Below are 12,145 nucleotides of genomic sequence, written 5' to 3'. Positions count from 1 at the left end.
TGAGGTTCTGAGTGAGGCACATGGAGGAAAGGACATAGGGACCTTCAGAGGACATGTAGGGGTGCAGAGGAAGTGGTCTCTGTTACTAGGGAGGGGCTCTGACTCCCCCTTTCCTTCTTGCTCTCTATCACAGGAGACGGTCAGGCAGCAGTTCTCTGCATTGCCTTTGTTTAGCTACATTGACAGGTACCTCGTGGATTCTGACCCGGTCCTCAGGCCACACTGAGGAAATCACACATCTGTGTGGGTCAGGTAGCAACCCGAGTCTCTCATCACCACAGCATAGGCCTTACTATGTCCCCATAGAAAGTTCTGTCTGAACAGAACCTTCTTCCCTTCCACTCTTTTTCTTCTTCTTTTTTCCCCTTTTGTTTTCAATTTGGTCAAGTAAAATGAATGGTTTGAGAATATCACAGTTCTTTTCATATTGGAATATATCCAAAAGATGCTCAAGTATACAACAAGGACATTTGCTCATCCATGTTCATAGCAGCTTTATTTGTAATAGCCAGAAACTGGAAACAACCCAGATGTTCAGTTGAGGAATGGATACAGAAATTGTGGTACATTTACACAATGGAATACTACTCAGCAATCAAAAACAAGGAAATCATGACATTTGCAGGCAAGTGATGGGATCTAGAAAATATCATCCTAAATGAGGTATCCCAGAAGCAGAAAGACACACATGGTATATACTCACTTATAAGTGGATATTAGACATATAATATAGGATAATCACACTAAAATCTGTACACCTAAGGAAGCTAATCAAGAAGGAGGACCCTGGTAAGATGTTCAATCTTCATTTGGAAAGGCAAACAAGATGGACATCAGAAGAGGGAGAAAAATGAGTAACAGGACAGGAGCCTATCACAGAAGGCCTTTGAAAGACTCTACCTAGCAGGGCATCAAAACATATGCTGAGATTCATAGCCAAACTTTTTGCAGAGTGCAGGAATCTTTTAAAAGAAGGGGGAGATAGAAAGACTTGGAGGGAACAGGAGCTCCACAAGGAGAGCAACAGAACCAAAAAATCTGGGCACAGGAGTCTTTTGTGAGACTGATACTCCAAATAAGGACCATGCATGGAGATAACTTAGAACCCCTGCACAGAAGTAGCCCATGGCTGCTCAGTGTCCAGGAGGGTTCCCCAATAATAGGAATAGGGACTGCCTCTGACATGAACTCATGGGCTGGCTCTTTGATCACCTCCTCTTGAGGTGGGGCAGCCTTACCAGGCCACAGAGGAAGACAGTGCAGCCAAACCTGATGAGACCTGATAGGCTAGGGTCAGAGGGAAGGTGAGGAGGACCTCCCCTATCATTGGACTGGGGGAGGGGTATAGGAGAAGAAGAGGGAGGGACGGTGGGATTGGGAGGGGATAGGGGAGGGGGCTACAACTGGGATACAAAATGAATAACCTGTAATTAATAAAAACAAAATAAAAAAGAATAAAAAAAGAGAATATCACAGTTCTAGTGTTTTGTCTCATAGTAATGATAGTGAAAAGCTAATTCGACAAGGACAAAAGACAGTATTTCTTGTACCAAAAGATGGAGATCTTTTGGTGGTCAGCAGCAAATGCTGGAGGGTGGGGGGAGGGTGGGAGAAGTGGGGTGGGTCTTAAGGGGGAGGAGTGGCAGTGCACAGCATGCTGCCGGAGAGCTGGAGAGAGCCACCGTGACCCAATGTGGCTCTTGTGTAATCTTTGGTAATGTTAGGGAAGGACTCAAATATGTTTGGTTGTCCTGTTGGGGTAAGGCAGCCTACCTTCAGGGGACACTGGAACCTTCCATTCATCTTCCCTCTACAGACAATATGCCTGCAGTATCTGCCATTGTGGGATGGACCCACCCTGCCCCAGGTCAAAATAGGGCGGCATTCAGAGACTGTCATGTAAACAGTATTTATCTGCTTCCTTACGCCTTTACTTCAGAATTGTCCAGTGCTGCCTGCCAACTCCGGGGAGCTCCAAGGGTTCTGTGGTATATTACTGGGCCGACTTTGGGCTTCTTTCCATACTACCAGCGCTGACTTAGATTTCTTGATTCTGTCAAATTCATTATCCTTTGCCTGTATACTTTTGCAGCTTTCAAGATTTATTCCTGCTTCCTCCTTTCTTACTTCGTCTTGTCCTTGTGAGTTTGTCTCTCTTTAAACAATCCGTTTGCTACACACTCAGTGAGGTGTGGGGAGGGAGGGAACTGACATGCCCACTCTCACTTTTCCACTCGAGACAGCAGGTCTGAATGTTTACTCTTAGCTGAAGCTCCCCTCTGAGCCAAGGGCCTGATCCTGAGGGCTTCATGTATATTGTCAACAAAGCTGTGTGGCTCCTGCCTGATGGACCACTGGTCACTGTTCCAGCATTTCTCCCTGGTCCTCGTGATGCCTTGTCAGTTACACTGCTTCATCCCCATCCCTAAACCTAGACATCATTCTTTCCACTTAGATGCCTGCAGGGCCTTGTCAAGACACTTTTAATCCATCAAGGAAAAAAAAAAAAAAGAGAGAAAAGAAGCAATGAGTACCTAGGCAGGTTAATGGGTTGATGAGTACGGGGATTGGTTTTTTTGGATTTTAAATGGGGATTTAGGTTCTGATCTTACGTTTAAAATATTGCTTTGTTGATTCAGCAATTTAAAAATTTTAAATTTAATTTAGTTTTTTTTTTAAACAGGCACATAAAATTAAACATATTAATGTTAGGTACATGAATACCTTGCACAATGTTTGCCAGGTTAAACATATTTATATCTCTAAACTCTTTCCATTTCTTTATGACAAATACATTTAAAACAATAACTTCCAGCTTCCCGAGGTGTGCGCCAAACAACTGTTATGTTGATGCAGTTTAAATGCTAGCATTTTATTTTATTTTTAACTTTAGGGGTACCGGACAAAACACTTGAAATAGAGTCTGTCCCAGAAAATGTGGGAGATCATCATTTGTGCCTGGGGGAATGTAAGAGGAGGTCCATGCTGTTGTGTTCGCACTCTCCTGACAACACAAATACTTGCTCACCTCAGGTAGGGAACTGGTGTTAGAGCAAAATGAGCATATCACCAATGTCCTGCTTGAAAACAGTGAGTATATTGAGGTTACTTACAGGGCTGTGGGTGAGAGGTAGAGTACGTACGACTCAAAGGCAGCTGTATCAATGGAAGGCTGCCCCCATGACTGATGGCTTTCAGGACTCATGGAAACTAGACTCCCGGAGCGCTCACCACAACATGGAGGAAGCCCAACAGGTCAGAGAGCCTCCTGTCTGTAGCCATCCTTTCTCCCTAAATAACCTTGGGGAGGAAGGAGCTTTGCAAATGCGGCCAGTTTTAGGGCCGGTCTGAGACTATTGAGTTGTCTTACATCCTAAGATTTCCTGAGGCCTACGGAGCTTCCTTGAGTCTTAGGGATCTTCCCTCCAGAATGGAATGTTTCAATAGGAAGGAAACTGCTACATGACAATGGTCTAGTTGGAAAAGAGGACCACCTGAAAGGAGAACACTAAATAAGCAATCTAGTGGGCAGGGAGGTTGAAGGACAGCAGATCCTGGGGCGCTGGACTGGAGGAAAGCAAGGGAAGTTTCCTGGAAGGAGGTATAAGGACAGAGCTGAGACCCTGGCCCTTTTCCCTGCCCCTACCCACACTGCCCCGCTAGTGGAGAGAGCTGAGTGTGGCACCATCTTCCACCCTGTCTATTCTCCTCTGTTCCCTTTACCTGCCCAGGGTCAATTATCCCTCCATTACTATTCAAATTCCACCACCTGTTTGACTGGGCCTCTTGGTAATTCTTACTCAACCTTTTGACCCCCTTTGATTAAGTTCAGCTTTAAGGAACCCAAAGTAACCATGACTTAAATGGGAAGATTTCTTTCTTTCTCAGGAAAAGTTCCAAGGGGTAGAGTTTAGGATTGGCTGGGAGGCTCTTCTCTGCGAAGCCTTTCAGAACGAGGCCTCTTCCGGATCACTGTAGTCTTCATGCTAACAAACCATGTGGGAGGTCTGTGCTCTAGCCATCCACACATGAAGGAAGGAATAAAGAAGATAAGGGAGTGACAAATGAGGTGTCTCCCATTCCCATAAGCTCTTAGACGTTACTCTCCCTTGGGTCTGATACACCAGGGTCTAGTCAGATGCAAGCTGGATACATATATTAGGATGTGTGGCATTTATTCTGGGTGGCCTCTGTAACTGTAGGAGAGGGAAGGAGTGGATGCTGGGACGATTAGAAGTCAGGTGCCTTGCTGCCATCAGTACCCTCAGTCACCTTCTGGCCCCATCTGTTTGTCCTCCCCATCAGTCTTCCTCCATGTGGCCCTCACTGCTTAGAGCTTATGAATGCCGGCTACAAACAAAAGTGAACCGTTCTGTTTGGCCATTTTTTTTGAACAGTTGCAGTGAAGATGCAAGAGTGGACATGACTTGTCTAAGGTCAGTCACACTGCTGTACAGTGTGGGATGGACCACAATAATGAAGATCTGTCCAGGACCAGGGAGATGTTTCGGTAGATTTTTCCAGTTGTTGTTTTCCAGTTGTTTTCTTTTTTGTTTGTTTGGTTTGTTTTTCATTAAGTTGACACAAGCTGGAGCTATTTGAGAATAGGAATCTCAACTGAAGAATTTTGTCTACCAGATTGCCTATAGTCAGGTCTCTAGGACATTTTCTTGGTGAATGATTGATGTGGGAGGGCCCAGCACACTATGGGGGGGGGACCTCCCCTTGGCAGGTAAAAGAAAGCAGTCTGGAGCAAGCTGTAGAGAGGGAGCCAGTAAGCTGTCCTCCTCTGGGGCTTCTAGTCAGTTCCTTCCTCCAGATTTCTGCCTTGAGTTCCCATTCCGACTTGCCTCAGTGATGGAATGTGGCTTGAGAGTTGCAAGATGAAATGAATCTTTCATACCCCAATTTGCTTTTAGTCATGGTGCTTTATCACCACGGTAGAAATATAACAAAGACTCTGGGTAAAACTGCTTTCTACGTAAGCACAAGGACCTGAGTTTAGATACTCCTGGTTAAGGCTGGCCATGCTGGATCATGTTTGTGACCCCAGTGCTTGGGGAGCAAAGACAAGAGGATCCATGGGGATTGCTAGACAAACCATCAATGGGGAACGGTAAGCTCCAGATTCAATGACACCCTGTCTCGGAAAACAGCGAAGAGTGATAAAGGAAGACCCCTGACATTGCCCTGTGGCCTCCACACATCTATGCATGACTATATGCACTCCCGTCTTCCGCTGCACATACCACATGTATGGTACAGCATACATGCGTGCACACTTGCACGCAAATAGGATTTGTCCGAATTGTATATATAAGGACTAAGGGAGTGAGAGAGAAATAAAGTGCTTAGAGATGAGGGTTTGGACCAGGTTGGGAAAGGAGAGAGTCATTTAGAGGGGGAGAGACTGTTTCCAGAAGGGATACAGCCCAAGCACAGCCACAGTCAGATTACAGCATGTTGTTAGCTCTCCTGTGTGAATTTGAACAAGATGGAGGTTGTGCCGTTGGCCAGGATGAGAGCATCAGCAGTTAATGGAGGCAGGGCGTGGAGGAACAGCAGCTGAACAGCATCTGGGGCTTGGAATCAATAAAGAAATACACACGTTTCGAGCTTTCAGGTCCAGCAGAATGTGGTTCATCCTTGTTCACCTTTCTCTCCACCCTCACTCCTGCCTCTGACCCTATCTCGGTTTCCAGTTCTCTATTTGTTTACTGTCTCCAGTCCCTGGCAGTAAGCATAAGCCTTTATGCTTATAAAAGGTTTCCTGTAATTCTCTTAATAACTGCTGATGGGTTTCCAGCTCTGAACTCCAATCACACACCTCTGAGGTCTGTGTTCCCTGAGCTTCTCTCCTGCCCCTGATGACGGCAGAGTCCATACTGTTGTTTTGCTCTGGCCTGGACACTCAGAGCAGCAGCAGATGTTGGAAGAGATGGAAGGTTGCCTGCCTAGTCCATGATGACACTTGGGAGATGGCTTCTGTGGGCAAAGAGCCTCTCTTACTCCCTTGAAATCTACCAGCTCTCAAATTTATGATGAATTTCCTGTGCCTACTCCCAGAGGTAGCTGCCAAGGAGACAGGTTAAAAGCCTGTATTTATGGCAAGTGACACATTCTGAACAAGATGTTGATTAAGGACATGGTGAGTTCTTGCTGTTTCACAGACTCCAAAGGCTGAGCAGTGAGTGTAAAGCCCAAAGCCTGTGGGTGAGGGTACCCCACCACCCATCTAAGTCAGAGGCTCGCAGGGGCAGTTGGGGACTGGGGACCTGATAGAGCTCTGCATGCTACAGGATGGTTGTTCGAGAGCAGCAGCTTGAAATTGGCCACACTGGGTGTTTTACACCATGAAAAGTGGAAAACACTGTAACTCAGGTTAGTTACTTCTCCCTGGAGAAATGGTTTACCAGTCCTGCATAGAAACAGCCTCACTCTGGGCTCTCAGAACAGAGAGAGAGAGAGAGAGAGAGAGAGAGAGAGAGAGAGAGAGAGAGAGCGCAAAATAAAGCTTGGGGCTTTGCCCCGAATCCCACTTGGATAGAGGGATTCCTGACCTGGCTGTGGAGTCTTGCTTCCCTGGAGGATGAGAAGGCTGGTTTAGGAGAGGAACAGAAAAACAAAAGTGAATAGACCTTCATGCTGCCAAGCAAGGCCTGGCTGTGGCCAAGTTTTTCTTCTGGTCCACAGGGCCAGGACAGTTAAAAAGCTGCAGCTTGGTGACTATTTACAGTGAAAAGCTCAACTTAGACATATTTGCCACAACAAATTACTTTTTTGGTTATCTTTTAAAAAAAATTTTCCCCTGCTTATGGTATATGTTTCAAGTGTGGTATTGGTGTGTGTGTGCATACATGTGAACATGCATGCATGGAGGCCTGAGGTAGATGTTGGAGGTCTTCCTGAGTCTCTCATTACCTAACTATCGCAGCAGGATTTCTCAGCTAAAATCAGAGGTCACAGAAATGCTAGTCTAGCTAGCCAGCTTGCTCTAGAGATCCTGTGTCTCTGCTTTCTGAGTACTGGGGGTACAGGATGCCATTCACATTGGTTCTGGGGACCTGAATTTGCCCCGCACGCTTGTAGGGCAAGAGCTTGTCTGAGGAGCCATCTTCCTGGACCCCCCCTTTTTTTTTATTGTTTTGTCTATTATGGCTTTGCTTTCTTACTGGTCATTCTTGTGAAGGGAAAAGGCGGCTCGGCTTGTGCTTCTCAACATACACATGACCAAACACGTTACGACTCCTATTTAACAGCTCAGAGTGTGTACAGTGATGCAGAAGGACAACTTTTACCCAGTTAGCAGTTTGACCAACGCGATAGCAAAAGTCTGGGAAGCTAATAGTTAAATGCTCCATTTTCCCTGCACAGGGATGCCCCTGCTGGTGAGCATGAAATGCAAGACACGTCTTCACTCTAATAAATTTCTTGGCTTTAGCTGCACATTCAACACAGGGGCCAAAGTTGGACATTGGCCTGGTGGTGAACGTCAGATTCACCAGTACTTCACAAGCTACTTCCCATCCATGTCTGTTAGAATGTGCACACTGAAACACACTAACCAACCAACCAACCAGCCAACCAACCAACCAACCAACCAGCCAACCAACCAACCAACCAACCAACCAGCCAACCAACCAACCAACCAACCAACCAACCAACCAACCAACCAGCCAGCCAGCCAGCCAGCCAAAAAACCAGACTCCTCGCCAACCAGTATAGAGCAGTGGTTCTTAACCCCTGTAGATCACAACCCCTTTTGGGGGTTGGGAGGAGGTCGGATGACCCTTTCACAGAGGCTGCCTAAGACGATCAGAAAATACAGATACTTACCATTCATAACAGTAGCAAAGCTTTCAGTTGTAAAGACGCAATGAAAATAATTTTCTGGTTGGAGGACACTACAACATGAGGAGCTGTATTAAAGGGTCGTAGCAGTAGGAAGGTTGAGAGCCACTGGAGTAATGGAGGGAAGCCTTGGAACGTCGGTCTGGAAGACAGACACCCAGAATTGCTAATCTAACTGCTGAGACAGACCCAAGGCGAGCAATGTAACTGCCATTAACCACAGTGAGTGGCTCAGGTGACAGATGTTGGCAACACCAGGGCTGACAGTTGCCTACGGAACCAGGATGAATGCGGTGCAATCTTTCCCTGTATTTATTTGTGTGAGATTAGATTTGACTGGGAAATGTTTCTCCCTCTTCTAAATTATTAACATCTAATAAAAGGTTATAGCTAAATTCCTAGACAACCTCACGTGTGGAAATAAATCTATCATTTTTGTCTTAACACAGCTGCCATGCATTTCCTGCTTATTACTGAGGAATACGAGAGAGAAGGGAAAAGAATGAGGACTGCCTTCAGTTCAGGGGCTCCGGCTCCGGCCATGGGCCTCCCTCCTTGGAGGTTTCAGGGTGGGTCTCCCCACTTTCAGTCCTTCTCCATTGACAGATGCAGTCTTCTGGTTCTTTCTAATCACTGTTAGCCGCAGCTCTGGGCCCCTCTTCCAGCAGAGCTCGGCTGTGGGTAGATTATGAGGGAGGGCACATCTGACATTGATGGGGTTTGTGGTTTGAAGGCAGTACATCAATCAGCTTGTGTGCCAGGTGGTCAACACGTCTTTATTTATCTCAGTGGGTGCAGAGCAGCCAATTGGATGGCTGGGATACGTGGCCTCCCTGTCTGCACTCTTTCCCTTCACACCATCCTACACACAACTGTCACACAACTCTTTCTCAGATACAGTTCTGATCCTGCTGAACTTTGGCTCAAACACGTTTGGTGATTGACTCTCCCTTCGCTCCCGGAAATGTATGCTTTCTCTGGTATTCTGGAGGTGCAGCCTTCTGGACCATCTTTAAGCTTTTGTCCTTATTCCTCTTCAGTCTCTTCACAGCCTTAGTGGGACGGCTTGCTGTCTTTTTAACACATCACCTAACTTCCCACTCCTGTCCTGTCCTGTTTTTAGCTGATGTCCATTTGCAGGTTCTTCGGATCCTGCCAGACCTCACTAAAGGTTGTGAGCCATGTCTGGTCACCCCAGACAGAAAACGGTGCTATTGACGGTGCTGTCAATAGCTTCCTGAGCCAGCATTTTCTGAGGCAGGGGAGCATGGTGGCAGGAAGCAGTGGTTCTGACATCAGTCTCAGAATTTAAACCCCGGATGTGCCATTTAGGAGATAAAGGTCCTCCCTGAGTCTCATTTTTTTCCCAGTATTTTTTTTTTCTAAAATGTATGAAGTCTATAAATATTAAGGCTAAAGAAGCTCAGTGACCTCCCAGGTAGAATAAATACCATACAACCACACAAAACCAATCACCATATAAAAACAATAAATAGCAAAGGCAAATTTTGCCAAAAAATTCAGGGAGGATGGAAAAGCTCCCAGTGAACAATGAATCTTCTTGCTTAAGGGATCTGAAGGGTGAATGAACATTTAGGGTTATTTGAAGTGAAGATATTAAATTTTTTGCATGTATGATAAATGCCATAATAAACAGAAAATTAATGACATTCATTCATCCTTCTGTTGCTTATAGCACAGGCTATTTCTAATACATTCCCCAACCACCCCTACCTCTTCCATTTTAGATCCCAACTGCTCCAAGGCTTGTTTCTGTCACCATTGTCTCCTTTGATTCTTCCTTACTCCCATTCCTTGCTAAGTGAAGGATCACTAGCCAGACCCAACAGCAAGCAATCTGAGCCACTTGCCCTACTCGAAGAGTTGCATTTGAGCCAGGTTTGTCAAAAGATGGAGATCATGAACCTAAAATGGTTTGCTCCGTAGAAGACATCTGTTTCTTAGATGGCAATGCACCTCTTTCAGTACCCTAGATCTCAGGAACTGGGTGACAAGGGGACCCCCATACCTCCCCTTCCTTTAATAATACCCATTCTGAGTTTGGGCAAAGGACATCTGGATATTCTTCACCAGGTTTGCTGGACCCGACCCTGCAGGGGTGAGTCAGTTTAGGGCCACCACATTCAAGGATGTGAGGCTTCTCCAGGGTACGTTGGAGCCTTTAGAGGTCCTCAAGCAGCACTGAACACATTCAAAGGTTTTGTCCAGGGCTTTTCTGCTCCCTGACAGAGCCAGGGAACTTCACCTGCCTGGAATCCGAAGCTCAGGGCATGGCCATGGGGCCATGTCCAGGAAACAGGAGGCACAGCTGTACCCTTTGTTCTTCAGGTCTGACTCAGGTACTCCTCTTCTTCTCCATGTCATCTTGTTTGCCTCCCTGCAGGCTCCATGGTTTCATGCTCTGTGTTAAAGCCGCACACACAGGCCGACTCTTCCCAGAACCCTCCAGCTTCCTCTCTTCCTGGAGCAGCATTCCCTCTTTGTCTCCCTGCTCAGTTCATGTCTACACTTGGGTCCTAGATGTTATATTCTTGTAGGAATCAAGGGTTGTCTGAATCTTAAGAGTTTGTCTCCAAAATAGGGACAATTACAGCTATTTTGGGAGGGCATTATTTTTTATTTGAAATACATTATTCTGATTCTAAACGAAAAGAATGAGAATGACAGTAACAAACAAGATTTCACCACTGAGTATTGTGATGTGACTGTAGCAGTCTTATCTTTGAAATTCAGGAAAGAAACAACTCTGTTCCAAACAGCTAAATATGCAAGTCCAAAAAAAAAAAAGTATGTTTAACTGCCACATTCACTCCGAAGCTCATTCATCTCCTTCAGTATCCCGATGAAGTACACACACACACACACACACACACACACACACATTGCACCGGCTGACATCACAGGACAATTGCCTATGGACTGGGGGAGGGGCATGGGATTAGAAGAGGGAGGGTGGAATTGGGAGGGGGCAAGGAAGGAGGCTACAGCTGGGATACAAAGTGAATAAATTGTAATAAATAATAAATTAAAAAAGAATAAACCAAAAAATGCAAAAAGATAAGAAAAGAAAAGAAAAAAAAACCAACCAAAAACCAAAAATCTAGACTTCTTTGCTTTCTCACAGGTCATCATTCTCATCTAGGAGGACAGTTGTCTGAGCAGCCTCTAAATCATGTTCATGCTGCCAAGACTGGGTCCAAGACCACCTCAGACAGGGCTATAGCAGGCATGGCAATGAACTCCAAGTTAGGATGTCCAATGAGCTTTCTGGCAACCCAGAGGAAAGACTTAAGTGGCAGAAATGTCATAGTACTGAAGATTCTTCTTTCGGTGGAAGACAATGGATTTTGCCTTCACGTTCCTGTCCTTAATAGCCACCTTGTTCCCACACAATACAATGGGGATGTTTTCACACACTCGTGCCAGATCTCTGTGCCAGTTAGGTATGTGCTTGTAAGTAACTCTGGGTATTACATTGAACACTGTAATGGCACACTGGGCTTGGATGTAGTAGCCATCGCACAGGTCTCAGAACTTTTCCTGGCCGGCTGTGTCCCACGCATTGAACTTGATGGGTCCTCTCTTGGTATGGAGGACGAGTGGGTGCACTCCATGCCCAGGTGGTGATATAGTTCTTCTCGAACTCGTCTGTTAAGTGGCACTTCACAAATGTCCTCTTTCTGGTGCCGCTGTCCCCCACCAGAATGAGTTTGAATTGGACCTGCGGCTGTCCCTGGGCAGCCATTGCTGAGATCCTTACAAAAGAGTCTGTGTCTGTCTGACTGAAGCTGGAAAGATGGCAGAAGCACCTTGGGAGGGTAAGTTGAACAATTAAATGCCTTAATCTTTGTGAGATACTTAGAAGATAGTCCAGGACTGGCTTCAATGTCCTCCTCTGTGGACTAGCTAGGCTGCTCCTCCCACGGGGGGCTGGGGAGGTCAAGGAGCTAGCCATAGAGTTCATGCCAGAGACAGTCCCTGTTCCCCTTCCTAGGGAACTCACTAGGATACTGAGCTGCCATGGGCTACATCCAAGCAGGAGTTCTAGGTTGTAACCATGCATGGTCCCTGGTTGGAGAATTAGTCTCAGACAAACCCCTGTGCCCAGATATATTTGGTCCTTGTGGAGCTCCTGTTCTCTCCAGGTCTTACTAACTCTCTCTTCTTTCATATGATTCCCTGCACTCTGCCCAAAGAAGTTTGGTTATGAGTCTCAGCATCTGCTTTGATACACTGATAAGCTAGGGTCAGATGGAAGGGCAGGAGGACCTCC

The 12,145-nt window shown here is 46.1% G+C and overlaps 1 pseudogene; it reads right to left on the bottom strand.

Annotated features, from left to right (window-relative positions):
• Positions 1-10,990: 10,990 nt before the first annotated feature.
• Positions 10,991-11,620, bottom strand: LOC110546979 (GTP-binding nuclear protein Ran-like; annotated as a pseudogene).
• Positions 11,621-12,145: the final 525 nt, after the last annotated feature.

This window comes from Meriones unguiculatus, chromosome 10 (assembly GCF_030254825.1).
Source record: "Meriones unguiculatus strain TT.TT164.6M chromosome 10, Bangor_MerUng_6.1, whole genome shotgun sequence".
Classification (NCBI taxonomy): Eukaryota; Metazoa; Chordata; class Mammalia; order Rodentia; family Muridae; genus Meriones; species Meriones unguiculatus.
Note: the sequence above shows the minus strand (reverse complement) of the source record. Positions and strands in the feature narration are given on the sequence as shown.